This window comes from Bidens hawaiensis, unplaced genomic scaffold (assembly GCF_021521415.1).
Source record: "Bidens hawaiensis isolate Kalapana, Puna unplaced genomic scaffold, B.hawaiensis_p1.1 tig00000512_1, whole genome shotgun sequence".
NCBI classification, from domain to species: Eukaryota; Viridiplantae; Streptophyta; class Magnoliopsida; order Asterales; family Asteraceae; genus Bidens; species Bidens hawaiensis.
Genome location: NW_027491033.1, coordinates 3964320 through 3983795, shown reverse-complemented (window position 1 = coordinate 3983795; position 19476 = coordinate 3964320). Strand labels below are relative to the sequence as shown.

The window sequence follows — 19476 nt, the reverse complement described above, 5'->3', positions numbered from 1 at the left end:
TTAACTGTAATCCCAGAAACATGGATGACAACTTGTCAATCAGATCAGCTCCAGTGAACCGTCAAAGACAGAATGATTTGAGATAGGTAAGACCCGAGATTGATCGTGCTCGTGCACGGGTGGAAAATTGGCACATAGGGGACGATTTTGGTTACGATTCTGAGGATGAGGAGGAGCGTAGAGATGACCAGAGGGGTCGATATCAGCAACAAGATCCCCGTGATGAACAAGAAATCAGACAGAATCATCCAGAAAATCAGAGAGATCGATCACCCAGACGGCAACAACACCATGAAAAACCATATTATGATTTTGATGATGGAGTTCCAAGGGCGTTTATTCCACCGCCAGTCAGAGGCGTTCAAAGTCACTTCATTCCACAAGTAGCTACGAATCCTCTACCAATCATCATTCCAGTCAGACGGGGAAGAATTTTTCGGTAAGGCAGAACAGTTAACGGGATTACCGACATTTCATGGAAAGGCTACAGAAGAACCATACTTACACTTGAGTGATTTCAACTCGATATGCCCACTCATCTCGAGTCAAGGTTTTACTGCGGAAGAGGTGAAGATGGTAGTTTTCCAGTTCAGTTTGAAAGACGCGACAAAGCAGTGGTTTTTATCGTTGCTATCAGCCAGTATTTTCACTTGGGGGGATTTGGCACAACAGTTTTTAGATGAGTATTATACCCCCCAGAGAACCACGGAGGCCCGCAACAACATTCAAAACTTTCAGCAGATCACAGGTGAAACCTTCTATGAATCATTCCAAAGGTTTAAACGATTGTTGAGGACTTGTCCACATCATGGGATTGCCTTATGGGAATTGATAAAGGCATTCCATGATAGTCTCTCAAATAATGATGTTCGTGATCTCCAAGCCACTACGAGTGGATCGTTTCTTGCAAATGACGAAAACGAGGATTGGGGACATTTGGAGAGACACGCGAGTAATTCGAAGAGACAAGCACAGTCGAACAGGATGTCAAAAAGATCAGTAGTAAAAGCAGTTGAAAGTCATGGGTCAGATGATAGAATGGATAGACTGGAAAAGAAGATGGATAGGTTGTTGGTTGTAGGTGTACAAGGAGTCGGAAAGTCGGGTAAAACATATCTGGTATGTGAAGGTTGTGGTGAATTAGGACACGAGGTTGCGAGTTGTAGGGTTGTGCAAGATGAGGAAATTAAAGAAGAAGAGGTCAACTATGTGCAGGGTGAAAGGAAATACAATAATATGAACTCAAATACTTATCATCCGGGCCTCAGGAATCATCCAAACTTCAGTTATGGAAATCCGAACACGCAACAGAACCTGAACTTTCACGGTAGTTTTCAGAGGACAGGATATCAGTCAAACCAGAAACAGTATGGTAACAGTTCGGGAAGCGGTCAGAGTGGGTACAATCAAAGAGATTAGGGGGGTTACAATAAAGGTTATCAAAAGAGTTATCAACAGGGGCAAGGAAATTCTTCGGGTAACAAAGAGGAGTCACTTAAGGATGTGGTGGAGTTATTAAAACAAATGAATGCAGATCAAGAGACTCAGAATAAGGCATTGAATCAGAGGTTGGAGCTTCAAGAGAAGGCAATGCTGCGAGAGATAAACAGGTGAGTCAACTGGCTGAAGAAATGGCGAGCCTAAAGAAAAATCCATCCAAGTTACCGAGTGATACTTTGAAGAATCCTAGCCATCAGAACAACAGTTCTTCAAGTGGGAAGAATACCCACATTAACCAGGTAAGTACCCTTAGGAATGGTAAGGTTTATGATAACGGGGTAAATCCACCATCCTCCTTTGTTGAAGGAATGGTGAAAGATTTGGGGGAAAATGGAAATAGTGATGATGAGGTGGAAACTGCACCAATTAATACACCGAAAAAGTCTATTAATAAAAATTTAAACGAATCGGTAAAGGAAAAAGAAACACCAAACACCAAGGAGATGGGTCCCACGGGTAAAACCGTTCCATTTCCTCGGGCATTGGTGAATCCCGCAACATCATCACTGAAAAAGAGGGGCCCACAACATGAGGAAATGTGGGAAGTCTTTAAACAAGTAAAAATTAATTTACCCATCATTGATGCTATTAAACAAGTTCCCGCATATGATAAGTATTTGAAGGACTTGTGTACTCAAAAGCGAACTCATAAAATGCCCAAACAAGTCGATTTAACGGCTAATGTGAGTTTGGTTTTGACTGGAATCCTCCCACCCAAGCTACAAGACCCGGGAACGCCAATAATACCCATTCAAGTGGGCGATTTTAAAATGACGAGGGCGTTATTGGATCTTGGAGCCGGGGTGAGTATTCTCCCGGGAAGCTTATATGGCCAATATGATTTTGGTCCACTTAGAAAAGCTGACACCACCGTGGTGTTGGCCGATTTGACACTTAAGCTTCCTAGGGGAATTGTTACTGATGTAATTGTTATGATCGAGGATTTTTATTACCCAGTTGATTTTTTGGTTCTAGACTATGTCACAGTTGACCCAAAACGGCAACCGAACGTGATTCTCGGTAGGCCCTTTTTGGCAACTGCAAAAGCTTTAATAAACTGTAGAACCGGGGTAGTTGACATGGCTTTCAGGAATAAAAATCTTCGGTTAAATGTTTTTTCAAACGTTTCTAACCCTCTGGTGAGTGATGAATGCTTTGCAGCTGAATTCATTGATGGGTTGAATCCTCATGAAAATGAGGAAGATGCCACAAAGGAGTGTGTTATTTGTTGCAGGTCAGCAGTAGAGCATTCACATCTGTTGGCACATGATGTCAGTAGTTCAGTGTCTAGTGTCTGTAATCGAGTTAGTTGGATTTGTGTTTTGGATGTAAGCGAAGTTCTCACAAGTTCGCTGATATAGGCGAACTTGTGGAACAAGCGAAGTTAGGAACAACTTCGCCTAAACATGCTAGGCGAAGTTGTCGTCTGATATAAGGACGAGGTTACGGCTAGGTTTTGTATTCATTCATAGTATTGATCGAGTTGTAACGAGTTGTCCAGTGTTTGTGATTGATATCACGTGTTTTCGGTTGCAATACAACGTGTCTTTGTTTATTGTAACGTGTGTTTGATCGTGTTAACTCGTATCGTCTTCTACGCTCGTAACGTCTTACGTAGGGATTCCGCACCTACGTAGAACGAGATATTCCATGTAGATCCGGCTGGGAACCTACAATTGGTATCAGAGCTTTTGCTCGTGATTGTGTGGTTCGGGATTATCACGCGGGTGTAGAAATCGTTCCGTTCGACTATTCGCGGGACGAGTTTACCGAGTTTTTGTGTCCTACTCACCTCCCACCATAAAAAACAACCCATAACACCTTCGCATACCTCGCAAAATCCAGAAATCAAACCTGCAAAATCATCGTGTTCATCAGGCGAAGTTGCCGCTACTGTTTGTAGGGTTTAGGCGAAGATATAAGGTTAAGCGAAGTTATCCACAACTTCGCCTTTCACACAAGTTCGCTTATCTCAAGCGAAGTTACCCACAACTTCGCATACCTCACAAGTTCGCTTAACTTAAGCGAAGTTATCCACAACTTCGCCAAATCAGGCGAATTTAGAAAAGAGAGCGAAGTTACGAATTCAAGCGAAGTTCAGACTTAAGCGAAGTTAACTTCAACTTCGCCTACAGTACTGTTAAGAATAAAATTTTTATTTTTCGGGTTTCTTTGTGTTTCGTGAAAGATGACTTCTATAAACATTACGGAACTGGTGAAGATGGAAGTGGAAGCGGGTTCAGCTACTAAGGCACCGAAGATGCTTAAGGGAACCGATTTCGTGGCGTGGAAGGATCGGTTTGAACAATATGTCAAATACCAAGATGCTAAGATGTGGGTATGCATTCAAGATGGATACATTCCACCAACTGCTGAGTATGAGGGTCGTGATCAGATTAAGAAATACAACAAGATGGAAGAGGAAGAAAAGAAAATGTATGAGGCTGAAAGCAAAGCTCATGCAGCGATAACAATGGCTCTTCCACAAGAGATTCTTCACACCTTCAGGAAGTATAAAACTGCTAGAGAACTTTGGGAAGCGCTTGAAAACCGATTTGAGGGTAATGTGGGGATTCGTGCATCAAAGATTAAACTACTTAAAACCCAATTCTCGGTGTTCAAGTACTTGAAGAATGAATCACTTGATGATATCATCACGAGATATTATCATCTGATGACCGAACTCAGCAATTATTCCATTGCTTACAAAGAAGATGAGATCGTGGAAAAGCTTCTTGATGCTCTCCCACCGAAATGGGAGATGTACACTGTCTTGATGAGAGAAGATAAAGAGTTTGCCGACTATGACCTGGAAACAGCAGTCAACAAACTACGAACGTTTGAACTTAACATGGTTCGAAAAGAGACACCAACTGATCAGGTTCAAGATCCGGGAATGTATGGTGCAAAAGTTAATACAAGTTCAAGTTCGAAGTCTGAATCATCTGCTTACTACTCAAAAGGAGACTCGGGCGCTAACTCAACACATGAAGGTCATGTATCTCTCAACATGAATGGTGATGTGTGTTTTGTAGCTGGTGGATCAAATACTTCTAAACCTCAAGCAACCAAGGGTAGTTTTTCCTCAAGTGTTCCTAACAACAACTACTCTAAGATGCCCATGAGTGTTAAATCTGCCGAACAGCAGTTTGCTCTCTATGCATCTTTCATTGCTTCGTATGAAAATTACATTAAAGGTAAGATTGTTGATCCTGCAACTTTGGACGAAGACTATGATCAGATCGATGCTGATGATCTGGAAGAGATGGATCTGCAGTGGCAGATGGCGATGATTGTGAGAAGAGTTAAGAGGTTTATGAAGAAGACAGGTAGAAAGTTTGTGGGTGAAAGACCAGGTTTTGGCAAGTCAAAGGTGCGATGTTATAACTGTCAACAAAATGGACACTTTGCGAAGGAGTGCACAAATGAACGTGTAGAACGCAGTCAGAACAGATCTACACAACAGAGTGGTGGAAGTAGTGAGAATAGGGCGATGATATCCAGACAAGACGGGGAGTACAACTGGAATCTGCATGTTGAGGAAGTATTCGAACAGGCCAATTTAGCGACCATCGAAACTTCAGGAAGTGAGAAAGTGACTGGCGAAAATGAAGCTTACATGGCAGAAGTGACAGACCAGCTCTCCGAGGTAAGTACTAAACTCCCTTGTACGAAATGTGAAAATCTGTCTGAAAATGACAACTATAACTGATCAGTTTGTTAGTTTGGATGCTCAATTTAAAACATTAAAAGAAGATCATCATTTCACTAAAGCTAGAGAAAACAGTTATAAGGTAAAAATAAAAGCTAGTGAGAAAGATATTAGAAGTCTTATAGCAAATCTAGCTGAAAAAATTCAAGTAATTGATCTTAGCTATGAAGTGTTAGAAGAGAAAACCAAACTAATAGCTGAAAGGGATAAACAGATAGCTGATCACCAGGTGAAAGTGGTGGAAGTTAACAGAAAGCTTGAGCAATTTAGAAATTCCTCCGCTATACTTGATCACCTCGTTAGTGATCAAAGTTCCCCAGTTAAAAGAGGAGGAATTGGATATCATGAATTCCACCACCTTACAATCATAACTATACTTATGATCCTAGTAATCAGAAATCTGTTGATGTTGATTTTGGTCAGACAGTTCCGGTTAAGGTTACAATTAAAGATCCAGAAGTTAGTAAAGGCGAAACATGTAAGCCTGTTTCTAATGTTAAGATTTCTGCTCCTAGTCCTGTCTCATCAAATTCGGACAAGACATCCGAGTCTAGTGAGACAAAAGAAGAGGCAGTGTTACCAAAAAGTGGAGAGAAACATAAAACAACTGAAAAGAATTCTCCACTAAACCCGTATGTCCCACCATATGTGAGACAAACGGGCAGTAATGCAGCCTCAACATCTAAGACAACTATTGAAAAGAAAGTTGAACACAGGAGTTGTTTCAGATGCAATCAATTAGGACACCTAATTGCTGATTGCCCTCTGAAGCAGAGATTCAGAGGTATGAGGCCTTCAAAAACTGAGAACAGAACTAACAGTAAGTACAATAATGGTAAGAATGAAAACTCATCAAAGTTCAGAAATTGGACTAATCCAGGTTTTCAAAGAAATCGATCTCAATTTTTCCCTGTTAACAACCAAATCATGAGTAATAATTCATTTAATTCACGAAGGTTTGGATGGCCTCATAGTCAATTTATAAGAAGGTATCCTTTTATGACTTTCAGAAATTATACTGATACTAACTTTGGAAAGCCAAAGTACGGGATGTATCGACCCAAGACCAATAGGTCTTGGGTCCCCAGATTTTAATCCTCTGCTTTAATCGTGCAGGAACAGTTGAACAGGGCTGCAAACAATCTATGGGTTGTGGATAGCGGCTGTTCCCGGCACATGACGGGTAACAAGAATTTGTTACACGAATGGAAACCTGTTCAGGGAGGAAGAGTGAGTTTTGCTGGAGAGAGCGGTGGAAGGATTACTGGAATTGGGACGGTGACTAATGGAAAAATGACTTTAGAGAAAGTGAATTTCGTTGAAGAACTGAAGCATAATCTGCTGAGTGTATCGCAGATCTGTGACAAAGATTACACTGTGCTCTTTACCAAGAATGAAGCGATCGTGCTGTATCCTGGTTTCAAGGTACCAGAGGATTGGATAGTTATGAAGGCTCCAAGAGAAAAGAATACGTATATTATGGACATGAGGTCGATGGAGATGGCAACAGAAGAATCGTGTCTTCTGTCAAAAGCAACTGAATCGGAGTCCGAGTTATGGCATAGAAGAATGGGGCATATTCATCTTCGGAAAATGAACTACATTGTCAAGAATGGGCTGGTGCTGGGTGTTCCCTTGAAGAATTTCAACTTTGAAGACCAATGCTTATCGTGCAAAAAGGGAAAGCAACACAAGAAATCCCATCACACCAAGAAGGTTAATTCAATAGTCAGTACCCTAGACCTACTTCACATGGATCTCTTCGGTCCCGTGAATGTAAAAAAGCCTAGGTGGAACATCATACTGCTTGGTGATCACTGATGATTTCTCTCGATACTCTTGGGTATATTTCCTGAAGTCAAAGGATGAAACGGTTCAGATGGTAATAAATTTGATTACCAAAGTTAAGAATATTATGGGGAAAAGAGTTAAATACATAAGGAGTGACAATGGGACTGAGTTCAAAAACTATCAGATGGAGATCTTCTGCTTACAGAAAGGGATAGAACACCAGTACAGCGCTCCGTATACTCCGCAACAAAATGGAGTGGCTGAGAGGAAGAACAGAACGTTAATTGAAGGAGCCAGAACCATGCTGGCTGATTCGAAACTTCCTGTGGTGTTCTGGGCTGAAGCTGTTGCTACAGCCTGTTATATCCTTAATAGAGTGTTAATTGTTAAAAGATTGAATAAAACATGTTATGAACTTATGCATGGGAGAAAGCCCAACTTGAGTGGTCTCGAACCATTCGGGTCCCCGTGTTCGATATTAAAGACAAATTCTAAATTTGGTGAAATAGCCGACGAAGGTATTTTAGTCGGATATGTTGTTGGGACTCCCAACAGACGAGTCTTTAATACATCGACCAGCAAGGTTGAGGTGGTGTGTAACACTGATATCACAAGTTACAAATCACCAAAACCAAGCACGGGACCCGCTGGGGTTTTCGACTATGATAGGCTTTTTAAATCTTTTAACATGCCTTACTTGGATTGTGCAGAAGTTGATGAGAGAATAGCTACGAAGATGCTTTACGATGAGGAAGACAATTTTGTGCAACGACCGCAGTACGATGAATGTCAGCCTTCCTCGTCAAATGCTGTCGATACCCCTGCTGCCTCTACAGAAGAGGAATTCTTCAATCCGTTTCACTCTCAACAACAACAATCACCCGTTGATGAGCTACCTTCGAACTTGGAAGACAATCTGCAAGTCAGTTCGGTTCCGACTACGAGAGTTCACAAAAATCACCATTTGGAGAACGTGATAGGTGATCTGTCCGACTGTGTACAAACAAGACAAAGCTTGAATGAGCACACCTGTGTTTATACAAGCATTAAAGATACAGGCATAATTAACGAATGCTTGTACACCTGCTTCATCAGCCAGATTGAACCAAAGAACTATCAAATGGCTCTCAAGGACAGCTCGTGGGTCGAAGCCATGCAAGAAGAGTTAGCCCAGTTCAAGAAGATGGAGGTTTGGAATTTGGTTGCAAAACCGAAAAATGTGCATGCGATTGGCACAAAATGGGTTTTCAAATGCAAGAGAGATGAAAAAGGGATAATTATCAGGAACAAGGCGAGGCTGGTTGTAAAAGGTTTTAATCAGCAAGAGGGGATCGACTACAATGAAGTGTTTGCTCCTGTGGCGAGATTGGAAGCGATTAGATTGTTTTTGGCATTTGCTGCACACAAGGAGATGAAGGTGTTCCAGTTAGACGTGAAGAGTGCGTTTCTTAACGGTAAAGTCGATGAGGTAGTGTACGTTGAGCAACCTCCGGGTTTTACTGACCCAGACTTTCCTGATCACGTGTACAAGCTAAGTAAAGCGCTATATGGGCTACATCAGGCCCCTCGTGCCGGTACTCAACTTTATCCGATTACTTGCTTGAGAATGAATTTGAAAGGGGAAGGATAGATAGTACACTGTTCGTTAAGAGAAATGGAAGAGACTTTCTTCTGGTTCAAGTCTACGTGGACGACATCATCTTTGCTAAATCAAAAGTCGCCATGTGTCAGGAGTTTGAAGCCATCATGAAACAGAGGTTTGAAATGAGTGCTATGGGTGAACTAACTTTCTTTTTAGGATTGCAGGTTGATCAGAAGAAAGATGGGATTTTCATTCATCAGACTAAGTATGTCCAAGACGTTCTCAAACGCTTCAAGATGGAGGACAGCACTCCATTTGATACTCCAGTTTGCGTCAACCATAAACTGGGTGCTGATTCAGACAGCGATGCAGACGTGGACCCCACCCAATATCGGGCAATCATAGGTTCTTTAATGTACTTAACTGCTTCTAGACCTGATATTATGTTTGCAGTTTGTCTTTGTGCTCGCTTTCAGGCAAACCCAAAGGAATCTCACTTGAAGGGTGCAAAGAGGATATTGCGGTATCTCAAAGGCAAACCTAAGCTAGGGTTGTGGTACACGAGAGGAGGAGACTTGGAGCTAGTCGCCTACACGGATTCTGATTATGGAGGATGCAATCAGAGTCGAAAGTCAACAACAGGTGGATGTCAGTTTCTTGGAGGCAGATTAGTGTCATGGCAGTGCAAGAAGCAGACCTCAGTCGCCAATTCAACCTGTGAAGCAGAATACATGGCAGCATCGAACTGCTGCTCCCAGGTTCTTTGGATTCAACAGCAATTGCGCGATTATGGTCTGAATTTCACTCATACTCTTATTTGCATTGATAACACTGCTGCTATCTCAGTAACTAACAATCCCGTAAAGCATAGCAAAACTCAACATATTGACATCCGTCATCATTTTATACGGGATTGTGCTGAGAAGAAACTGATTGTGCTCGAAAAGGTTGATACGTTAGATAATTTCGCTGACTTGTTTACTAAAGCGTTTGACAAAACTCGTTTTCAAAACCTTGTTGAGCTGAATGGGATGATCAATCCCGAGTAACCGTGTTTTTCGTTTTTGTTTAAAAAAAAAAACGTCACTATCGCTTAGAATTATGTCGGTTGCCTCAGTTTGAAGGACATATTTTCGGATATGTTTGGTCCTCATTTCTACTTGTAGAATATGAGGATAGCCATTAACCAGATAACTGAAAGTGACCGGGGCGGTTTATGATGTGTTTTTATTCTTTTGCTGAAAATTAGTCGATCATACTTAGTTAGAAGGACACATACTTGTATGTGGTCGGTCCAGCTGATCCATTGGATCTTCAGGATAGCCGTTTACCTGAAAACTTCAATTTGATCGGGGCGATTGAAGTTAAAATTTTTCGGGAGATGAAATTATTTTTCAAGTCTACTACTTCGTAAGAAGTTCCTTTACCATGTTTAACAGAAAATTGATCCAACCTTGGAAAGTGATAATATACTGATTCTGTGTGCTTAACTAGTGAAGTTATTAGGCCTAAAAGACTTTAGAACAGTCATTGTATGTCATGGTAGCTTTTTATGGTGCGTAAAAGTAGAAGTGATACTAACTAAATCTACTCGATTTTACGTGGAAACTCCTTAAGAGTTGTGCATGTCTCCATATATATATCTTTCCGAATGATAGACAGAAAAGCGATTACCCAGTCATACACGAGCCCGTGAGTGTTCTGATTCCCGTGAAGATAGCGTGTCAAGAAACTGCAGTGATCCAGATTCGGGACTTGCAGTTGTTTACTACTCTGAAGTTGTGTAAATACTTAAAAAAAAATAATAATAATAATTTTGTGTATGTTATTGAGACATTCTAGAGTTCATAATGTTAATACTTCTCAATCAAGATGTAAGAAAGAGAACGGGAAGAAGAGTCTACAGATCGAAAGAGTACTTACTATTTAATCAGACACTACGGGTCGAGGTCAACTTGGGGTGACTTGGGGAAAGCCAAATATGCTTTGAGAATAGATAGGAGGCATCATAATCTCTGAGTTGTTGCCCATTTAAGTTTTGAGCTTAATTGAACCTAACCCGTATCACAGAAACGATGAAAACCATTTTAAGTTATTTACCTGCTTACAACCTGTTTCTTTATGTCATAATACAGGTGAACATGGATCTGTGTGACAGTCACGTAATTAGTATGATTCCTGTTCGGATCTTTTCTAAAACATGGTAGTCCCTGTCGAGACTAAAATTTGATCCCGTGTACTTTATTTTTAATTTTTTTTCCTACTTATATAGTTGTATTATTTTATACCTGGTTACTTGGTCTTGATCGTATCATTTAACTCTTTAAAGGATGTTTTCAAACTTAATTGCAAATTTTTCAAATTATAGGGGTTAGTTTTGTAAAGTATAATATCGGCGAACTTGTGCATAACTTCGCCTGCAATAGGCGAAGTTATCCATAACTTCGCCTGTATAACTTTGACCCTATATATAAGGATTTTAATGGTCAAACTGTTCATTATTTTCAAAAACCAGCGAACTTGTGAACCCTAAGCGAACTTATCTTCCTGAAACCTACAGTGAACTTATCGTATCGAATCATCTGTGTCGATTTTTTTTTTCGATTTCAACTCTGATTAAAGCTGTGTATGGTTATTGTATCGGATATTCACCGTCATTGATGTAAATCAAAGTGTATTTTGACCTGTTTCATAACCTCGGTATTTCGAAACCTCACCACCCGGATTTTCAAACCTGTTATTACGTGGTAGTAATCAACTTAATCGTCTAGATCGTCTTAAAAACATGTTTTACGAGATCCTCAATCTCAAAATTCACCAACTACACGTCGATTGAACAACCTTAACTGTTGCCGATTTATATTCGGCGAAGTTACAGTTTAGGCGAAGTTATCCTTAACTTCGCCTGAGGTTTAACTTCGCATGATAATTAATTATGTAAAATTAACTGCTAACAGGCGAAGTTCAAGTGGAGGCAAAGTTGTTCCCAACTTCGCCCCACCTCTAACTTCGCCTATACAGAATAAATCATAACTTCGCTCATGGTAACAGGCGAACTTGTGATTTGCCTCGATGATTCTCTAACTTAGACTGTTTGTTGCAGAAATGGCAGCTGTAGCTGGAGCAGGTGGTGCAGGTGGTGATGAAGGTGGAGACAACAACCGACAGTTTTTCCCGGGGCATAACATGTACATCACATTGGACCCGGATGCGAGCGGTGTTGATGATTTCCGCGAGATCATCACGTTTCTACTACGCTCGCGTATATTCCACGCGATTACCACAACACTGCCGATATCTTTGCCAAACATTGAAGATTTCTGGCAGACAGTGGAATATGACTGTCGAGTCGAGCCCCCGGTTATGCGTGCAACGGTTAACAATCAGATAGTTCAGTTCTCGTCTGAACAGATCAGGGTGGCTTTACAGTTTGGGGATGAAACAAGAGACGATCCTACCGACTTTGTGGCTCCATTCCGAGAGGGTGCGTTTCTGAGGATGAGATATTCTGGTCCCTTGGGAGATACTCAGAGACGCAAGGGGTTCTTGCTAGACCAGTGGCGCTTTCTCATGCACGTAATGATCGTCTGTATGTCAGGGAGAAAGGCTGGTACAGATGGCATGGGTGCGACCATGCAGTCGGCGATGACTGCTCTGACTTACAATAAGCGTTACAGCTTTAGTCAGATGGTATTCTACGAGATAGATCGTCAGAGAAGAGCGGTGGCGCGTGAGAGATTTCTTATGTATCCAAGATTCATTCAGATGATCTTGAATCACGTTGCTCCAACGTTACCTCAGCGCCGCCCGATCAGATATGTAGAAAGTGTCAGCAAGACGATCTTCGCCCAGTGCAGATCATCGAGTGTAAGGAGTAAGCCTGAGCTCCGTCCTCGACATACTCCACTATTTGGGTACTTGATCAACCCAGAGTATGTTCCAGCTCATGGGGACGAGTTTCGGGATCCTCAACCACAACAGGCAGGAGCACCTCAACCGCCACCTGAGGTACAACAACCAATACATGCTGCTCCTGTTGTGTCACCGGAGGACAATGTAGACCTTGATGTGGCATTTGGTGGTCAAGGTTTCTTTGATATGGATCGTGTTGATCCTGAAGAAAATGTGCAAGTCTCAGTTGCAAGAGTTTCGAGTGTGAATATTGCTAGGCCAGCTCAGACGGTGGCTGATTCTGATTCAGATGATGATGTGGGTGAAGCGAGACGAATTTTGGTAACTCAAGAATGAATTCATGGGAAAAGAAAGAGAGTCGATGATGACAGTGAGTCCGATTTTGAGGAAGAAGTACATCAGTTGGTCCGTAGATCAAGAAGGGAACGGACAGGTGCAGGTTCGGGAGCTGGTGAGAGCTCAAGGGTGGTACGTTTCACTCCACCCGCATTGTCCGGTATGACCATGGTTCCTACACCATTGCAAGTTACAAGGCCAAGCGCCACGGACGTTCCCGTGGTGGCTACCTCATCCTCATTCGGCCTCCCACCCACTACATTCCATCTATCGACTCGGGAGATTGTATCTTTGCCACCTCCAACTCTTACTCCAAAGGAGGTTGTGGCAAGATTTATTGAGTCGACGGTTGTAGCTACTGCAGGGTTGTCAGTTACGATACCATCTGCGGTTACGTTTACGCCTACTTCTGAGGTCCCGGTTACAATGGAAATCCCTCCTCAGTACACTCAAGATATATCACATCTGAGGTTTGATTTCGATGCAACCTTATCCGACTCAGAACGAATAGCAGCGCTTGAACGGGTTGTGGCAGAACAATCAAGGGTAAATCTTATCCAGACCCATGCTATTCAGCGCCTAGTTGAAGGAAGAGGAAAGAGCAGTTGAAGTTTATGCTGCAAGTATCGGGAAACCACCATGGTCTCAAAGGTGGAGAAACTACCGGACACTATTGACTCCAAATTGAGACCTTCTTTTGAGAGTCCTCCGGTAGTCTAGTTGAAGGAACTCCCAAAACACCTCAAATATGTGTTTTTGGGAGAAAATGATACGTTACCTGCCATCATCACCTCAAATTTAGAAGAAGATCAAGAAAGGGCATTGATGGTAGTGCTGAAAGAACATAAGGCTGCACTTGGGTTGACGATAGCAGACTTAAGGAGAATTAGTCCGTCTATCGTGATGCATAAGATTATCACGGATCCCGAGGTGAAACCCGCACATGATGCACAAAGACGGTTAAATCCGAACATGCGGGAAGTTGTGAAGAAAGAAATTTTGAAATGGTTGGACGCGGGAATTATTTTCCCGATTTCGGATAGTACTTGGGTGAGTCCCACACAAACGGTTCCGAAGAAAGCGGGTGTTCAGATAACCCGTAATGAGAGAGGTGAGGAAATTGCTACCCGACCAGTAACCGGGTGACGAATTTGTGTTGATTACCGGAAGTTGAATGCTGTGACATCCAAAGACCATTTTCCTCTACCGTTCATTGACCAAATCATCGAAAAATTATCAGGTCAGAAATTTTATTGCTTTTTAGATGGCTACTCGGGGTACAATCAAATTGCTATTCACCTCGATGACCAATATAAGACCACTTTCACGTGTCCATACAGTTTTTTCGCATTTAGGCGAATGCCTTTCGGCTTGTGTAATGCCCCTGCCACCTTTCAAAGGTGCATGATGAGTATCTTTTCAGATATGGTCGGGGATTCACTTGAAATTTTTATGGATGATTTTTCTATTTTCGGCTCGTCTTTTGAATCATGTTTAAATGAATTAACAAAAGTTTTAAAAAGATGTGTGGAAACGAATTTGGTCTTAAGTTGGGAAAAGAGCCATTTTATGGTACAAGAGGGAACGGTTTTGGGGCATGTCATCTCGAGTAGGGGGATTGAGGTTGACCGGGCTAAGGTTAATGTTATATCTAATTTGCCACCTCCTACTAATATTAAGGGAATCCGGTCATTTTTAGGACATGCCGGGTTTTACATACGGTTTATAAAAAATTTTAGTGTCATTACAAAACCGTTGTGTAATCTGCTTTTAAAAGATGTAGCATTTGTTTTTGATAAAGATTGCTTAAACGCTTTTAATGTGCTTAAAAAAAACTGGTTGAAGCCCCGATTTTGATGTCACCCGATTGGTCACTTCCGTTTGAAATTATGTGTGACGCGAGTGACTACGCGGTCGGGGCTGTTTTGGGTCAACGGGTTGATAAGAAACCCGTTGCCATATACTACGCGAGCAAAACTCTTTCTGATGCTCAAATTAATTACACCACCACGGAAAAGGAGTTGCTAGCGGTAGTATATGCATTGGATAAATTTCGATCTTATATTTGGGGAAGCAAAGTTGTTGTGTTTTCAGATCATAGTGCAGTGAAATATTTGATGTCAAAGAAGGATGCGAAGCCGCGCTTGATCAGATGAATTTTGCTACTTCAAGAGTTTGATGTGGATATCAGAGACAATAAAGGGAGTGAGAATGTGGTCGCGGACCATTTGTCTAGATTAATTGGAGAGGAGGAAGAAGATGCTAAGGACATCAATGAGTCATTTCCGGATGAACAACTTTTTTCTGTTTCAACGTTACCTTGGTATGCTGACATTATTAATTTTCTTGTTGCAGATACAGTTCCTGAATTTTGGCCCAAGAAGAAGAAGCAACACTTCTTGTCACAGGTAAAGTATTACGTTTGGGAAGACCCGGACCTGTTTCGGGTGGGTGCCGATCAAGTGATGAGAAGGTGCATTCCGGAGGAGGAAGTCAAGAGTGTCCTATACCATGCTCATTCGTCACCATGTGGTGGACATTTTAGTGGACAAAAGACGGGGCATCGTGTCTTGACTTGTGGATTCTACTGGCCATCCCTCTTTAAAGACGCAACTGAGTTTGTTAAAATTGTGTTAAATGCCAACAAATGGGTGGCATTTCAAAGAGAGACGAGATGCCCATGCAACCGATCCTTGTTGTCGACATCTTTGATGTTTGGGGGATTGATTTCATGGGCCCGTTCCCAAATTCTTACGGGAATTTATATATTTTGGTGGCGATTGACTATGTTTCTAAATGGGTAGAAGCAATCTCCACCAAGACAAACGACCATACCGTTGTTTGCAAGTTTGTCCAATCAAACATATTTTCACGATTTGGTGTTCCTCGTGTCATAATTAGTGATGGGGTTCACATTTTAAACATTTTAATTTTGGCTAATTGCTTAAATGGTATGGCGTTAACCACCGCATTGCCACTCCATATCATCCTCAAACGAGTGGCCAAGTGGAGGTTTCCAATAGGCAAATTAAATAGATTTTGCAAAAGACGGTAAGACCTGATCGTAAAGATTGGTCAAATAAATTAAATGATGCATTATGGGCTTACCGTACGACTTTTAAAACGCCTATTGGAACCACCCCTTATCGGTTGGTTTGTGGGAAGGGATGTCATTTACCTGTTGAACTTGCCAATCATGCGTTATGGGCGGTTAAGAATATTAATCTAGATTATGAGTGTGCATGTAAGTAAAGGAAGTTGAACTTATGTGAGTTAGAGGAGTTGAGAGACGAAGCATATGAATGTGCATCAGCTTATAAAGACAAGATGAAAAGAGTGCATGATGCTAAGTTGAGGAGAAAGACGTTCGAGAAAGGTCAAAGAGTGTGGTTGAACAACTCACGTTTGAAATTATTCCCGGGAAAATTGAAGAGCAAATGGACGGGACCATATCAAGTCAAACGAGTTGGTAAAAATGGTGAAGTGGAAATCGAAGATTTTGATGTTCATCTGAGACAGGTTGTTAATGGACATCGATTGAAGCCATATTTAGAAGATACAGACTTGAATAAAGAAGTGCACGAGTCGGAGGTTTGCTTCATTCCAGACGAACCGACGTATTCGGTTGAATAAGAGCCAAGAGGTGTCTAGCTGTAGACACTAAATTCAGCGCTAACTGGGAGGCAACCCAGCTCTGTAAGTGTATGTTTTTGTATTATGAGTCTTGTTTTTTTAATCGTTTGTCTCAAATGTTCAGTATAATGCAAAGATCGAGTGTGGGGAAGACGCAAAGCAGGGTGTCTTCGGGTGTGTTGGTAAGAAAAGTATTAAGTAAACAGAGTGCCAGGTAAGTATTTTAAGTTAAAAGGTTGAAAAATGGCTAAGAAATTCAAGAAAATGAAAAGTTTTGAAAGATAGAAAAATTTTTCAACATAAAAAAAATGACCAAACTTTCTGTGAAAATAGCGTTTAGCGCGGCGCTAAAGTCACCAGGGTGAGTCCTTGGCACCGCGCTAAGGTCTATTGTTAATTAAAAAAACAGATTTTAATAATAATGAGGGCAGGTGGGACCCACCACCACCAATACTTTCTTCTTCTTCCCTTTCAAAACAAACGACCACACACAGACACCCCAAACCCTTCATCATCGCCGGCCACCTTCCCACCGCACCACCACTGCCGTTCTCCATCAAACTTCAACCCACCAACACCGCACCACTGTCGTCTCTCTTTCTCTCCTCCATCGCCGGAAATCCCACACCACCTCCACCCACCCACCCACCCCCGTCTCTCCTGTTCCAACCACCGCACCACCGTCTCCACCCCACCTTCACGCCGCACCACCACCACTATCCTCCGCCGTCCTCTGTCACCATCTCCCCCCACCCTCCATCTACCTCCGCCGTACACTGCATCACCCACCAAACTTCCACCGCCGGCCCTACACCACACCAGCCCCTGCCACCGTTCCTTTTTAATATCTTGTTCAACCGAACCCAGGTACGAGTGCGAGTCATTGTGCTTTGATTATGTACTTGTTTTGATTTTTCGGGTTAAATGGGTGTCGGGTGTGAATTGTATTGAATGAAAATTTGTTGATAAGTGAGAACCGGGTTATATGGATTTGTGTGTCGGGACGAATTTTTAGGTGTAAAAATCATTGTTACGGTTATATGGGTTGGGGTGTCGGGCATGCTCGGGATAAACAGGTGATAAATTGAAGATAAAAACAAGTGTTTGAATGAAAAAGTGTGTTTTGTCGGGTTTCAAATGAATATGATTATCTCGATTTGTGGGGATTTTTGAATGTGTCGTGACGAATTTTTGAGGTCGGATATTGCCCGGGATGGTAAATTTTTGAATGCAAATATTTGAATGTCGGGACAAAGTTTTGTAAATGTTTGTTTTAGTTCGTTGTCGTGTCGATGGATTGTCGGGAATTATTTTTATTAATTGAACTTTACACGAGCCGAGGGTCTCTCTGGAAGCCACCTCTTTATTCCTTTGGATAGAGGTACGGTGTGCCTACATCCCACCCTCCCCAGACCCTACTTATAGCTTTGCTGTCGGTGGGATTGTACTGGGCATGATTGATTGATTGATTGAACTTTACACGAGTAAATGGTTAATCACCCGTACTCAATCTCAATTCGGGTTGATAAAACGAGTTTTCTAAGCTTAATACTTGCATTCCCGACAATCTTGTTTTATTTATTTTTCTAGCTTTATAATTAATTGTGTATATATATAGTAGTTATGGTTTTATCGTAGTGACAATCGCGACCGAAACGCTATACGGTTGTCAATACGACTACGTGTGACCCGAACTGATTATTGGAATTGTTATTTTGTAGATATGTCACAATAACAAAGTGGTTCGAGACCCGCGAGGCGAAGCGACCCCGTAGGCAGCCCGTGTTTGACCCGGTAGCGCAACAATATGGTCGCCGTATTCGTTATGAAGTGGAAGAAATCCCGATTGTGGAGGAGTCGGTTGATGAGATTATGGGTGAAGAGGATACCCCACATATTATATTGAGGTTCAGTTTAAATACCTCGGAGAGGAAAATGTACGATAGGATCTCGGATGTGTCACTATTACGTCATCGTACGTTTGATTGGGATTTGTTGGGAACCTTGGGTCAAGTCGAGAGGGTTAGGACTTTGTTGGGGCCACGTTGGGCCACGATATTGAAGTTCAACAAGGAACAATATGTCAACTTGGTTCGCGAGTTTTATGCTACATTTCGACACAAGAATGATGATTTCAATGTCGAACATGAAGTATCATTTTCGTTGGGGAGGCAGTTATTTGAGATGTCTGTGCCGAGATTTGCGGTACTTACCGGGTTGTATACTGCGGAGGAGGTGTTGTCGCGTGCTTTCACAGAGAGTGTTCGGGGTTATACTCAGGGACCCGACGGTATTGTATTACAGCCGCTGATTTGGCTACTTTTTGGTCGACTATTGCTGAGGGCCCGCATTCTAGTAACGCGGTCCCATCTGCCATTCGGGATCCCGTTCACAGGTATATTCATAGAGTTATTGCTTCCACTTTCGTTGGACGTCAGTCGAGTCACGAAAAGTGTAGCAACCTAGACTTGTTATGTTTGTATAGCATTATTGGCTAGCATGACGTTAACCTGGCTACCCTTTTATTATCATCCATGAACCGGGGTGCACGTCGTCTTGAGGCTGTGTCGACTAGGTTGTCTTTAGGGCCCATTATCTCACAGATTGCAGCGTCATTGGGGGTGTTTGAGAAATATTCTGATGACTATTTGACTTTGGGACCGGACACAGAGGTTGTGAATGTAGCTGATGCACGGAAGGCGGGTATTTTTACGTATGATGATCCTCCACGTCTGGTGGAGACACGTGTATCAGCTAGGGCAGGCAGTAGTTCGCAGAGATATCAGATTGAGAGACCACCTGCTCAGCCCCGCATACGAGCACCACGGCCGACCCGTCTACCACCACATCCACAGCCGTTAACTTTAGAGTATGTGTATGAGAGGCAGCTAGCGATGCATGAAAAGAGCCAGACTTGTTTTCGCGCTTTATTTGATCATTTGCTGGTACCGATTCCAGACTGTTTGAGGCCGTCTTCTGACATGGGTGGATCAGGTTATGCTGGGCATGA

General features: G+C 42.2%; 1 pseudogene; it reads left to right on the top strand.

Annotated features, from left to right (window-relative positions):
* The first annotated feature begins 1631 nt into the window (after window positions 1–1631).
* On the top strand, window positions 1632–16803 carry LOC143633060 (uncharacterized; annotated as a pseudogene).
* Window positions 16804–19476: the final 2673 nt, after the last annotated feature.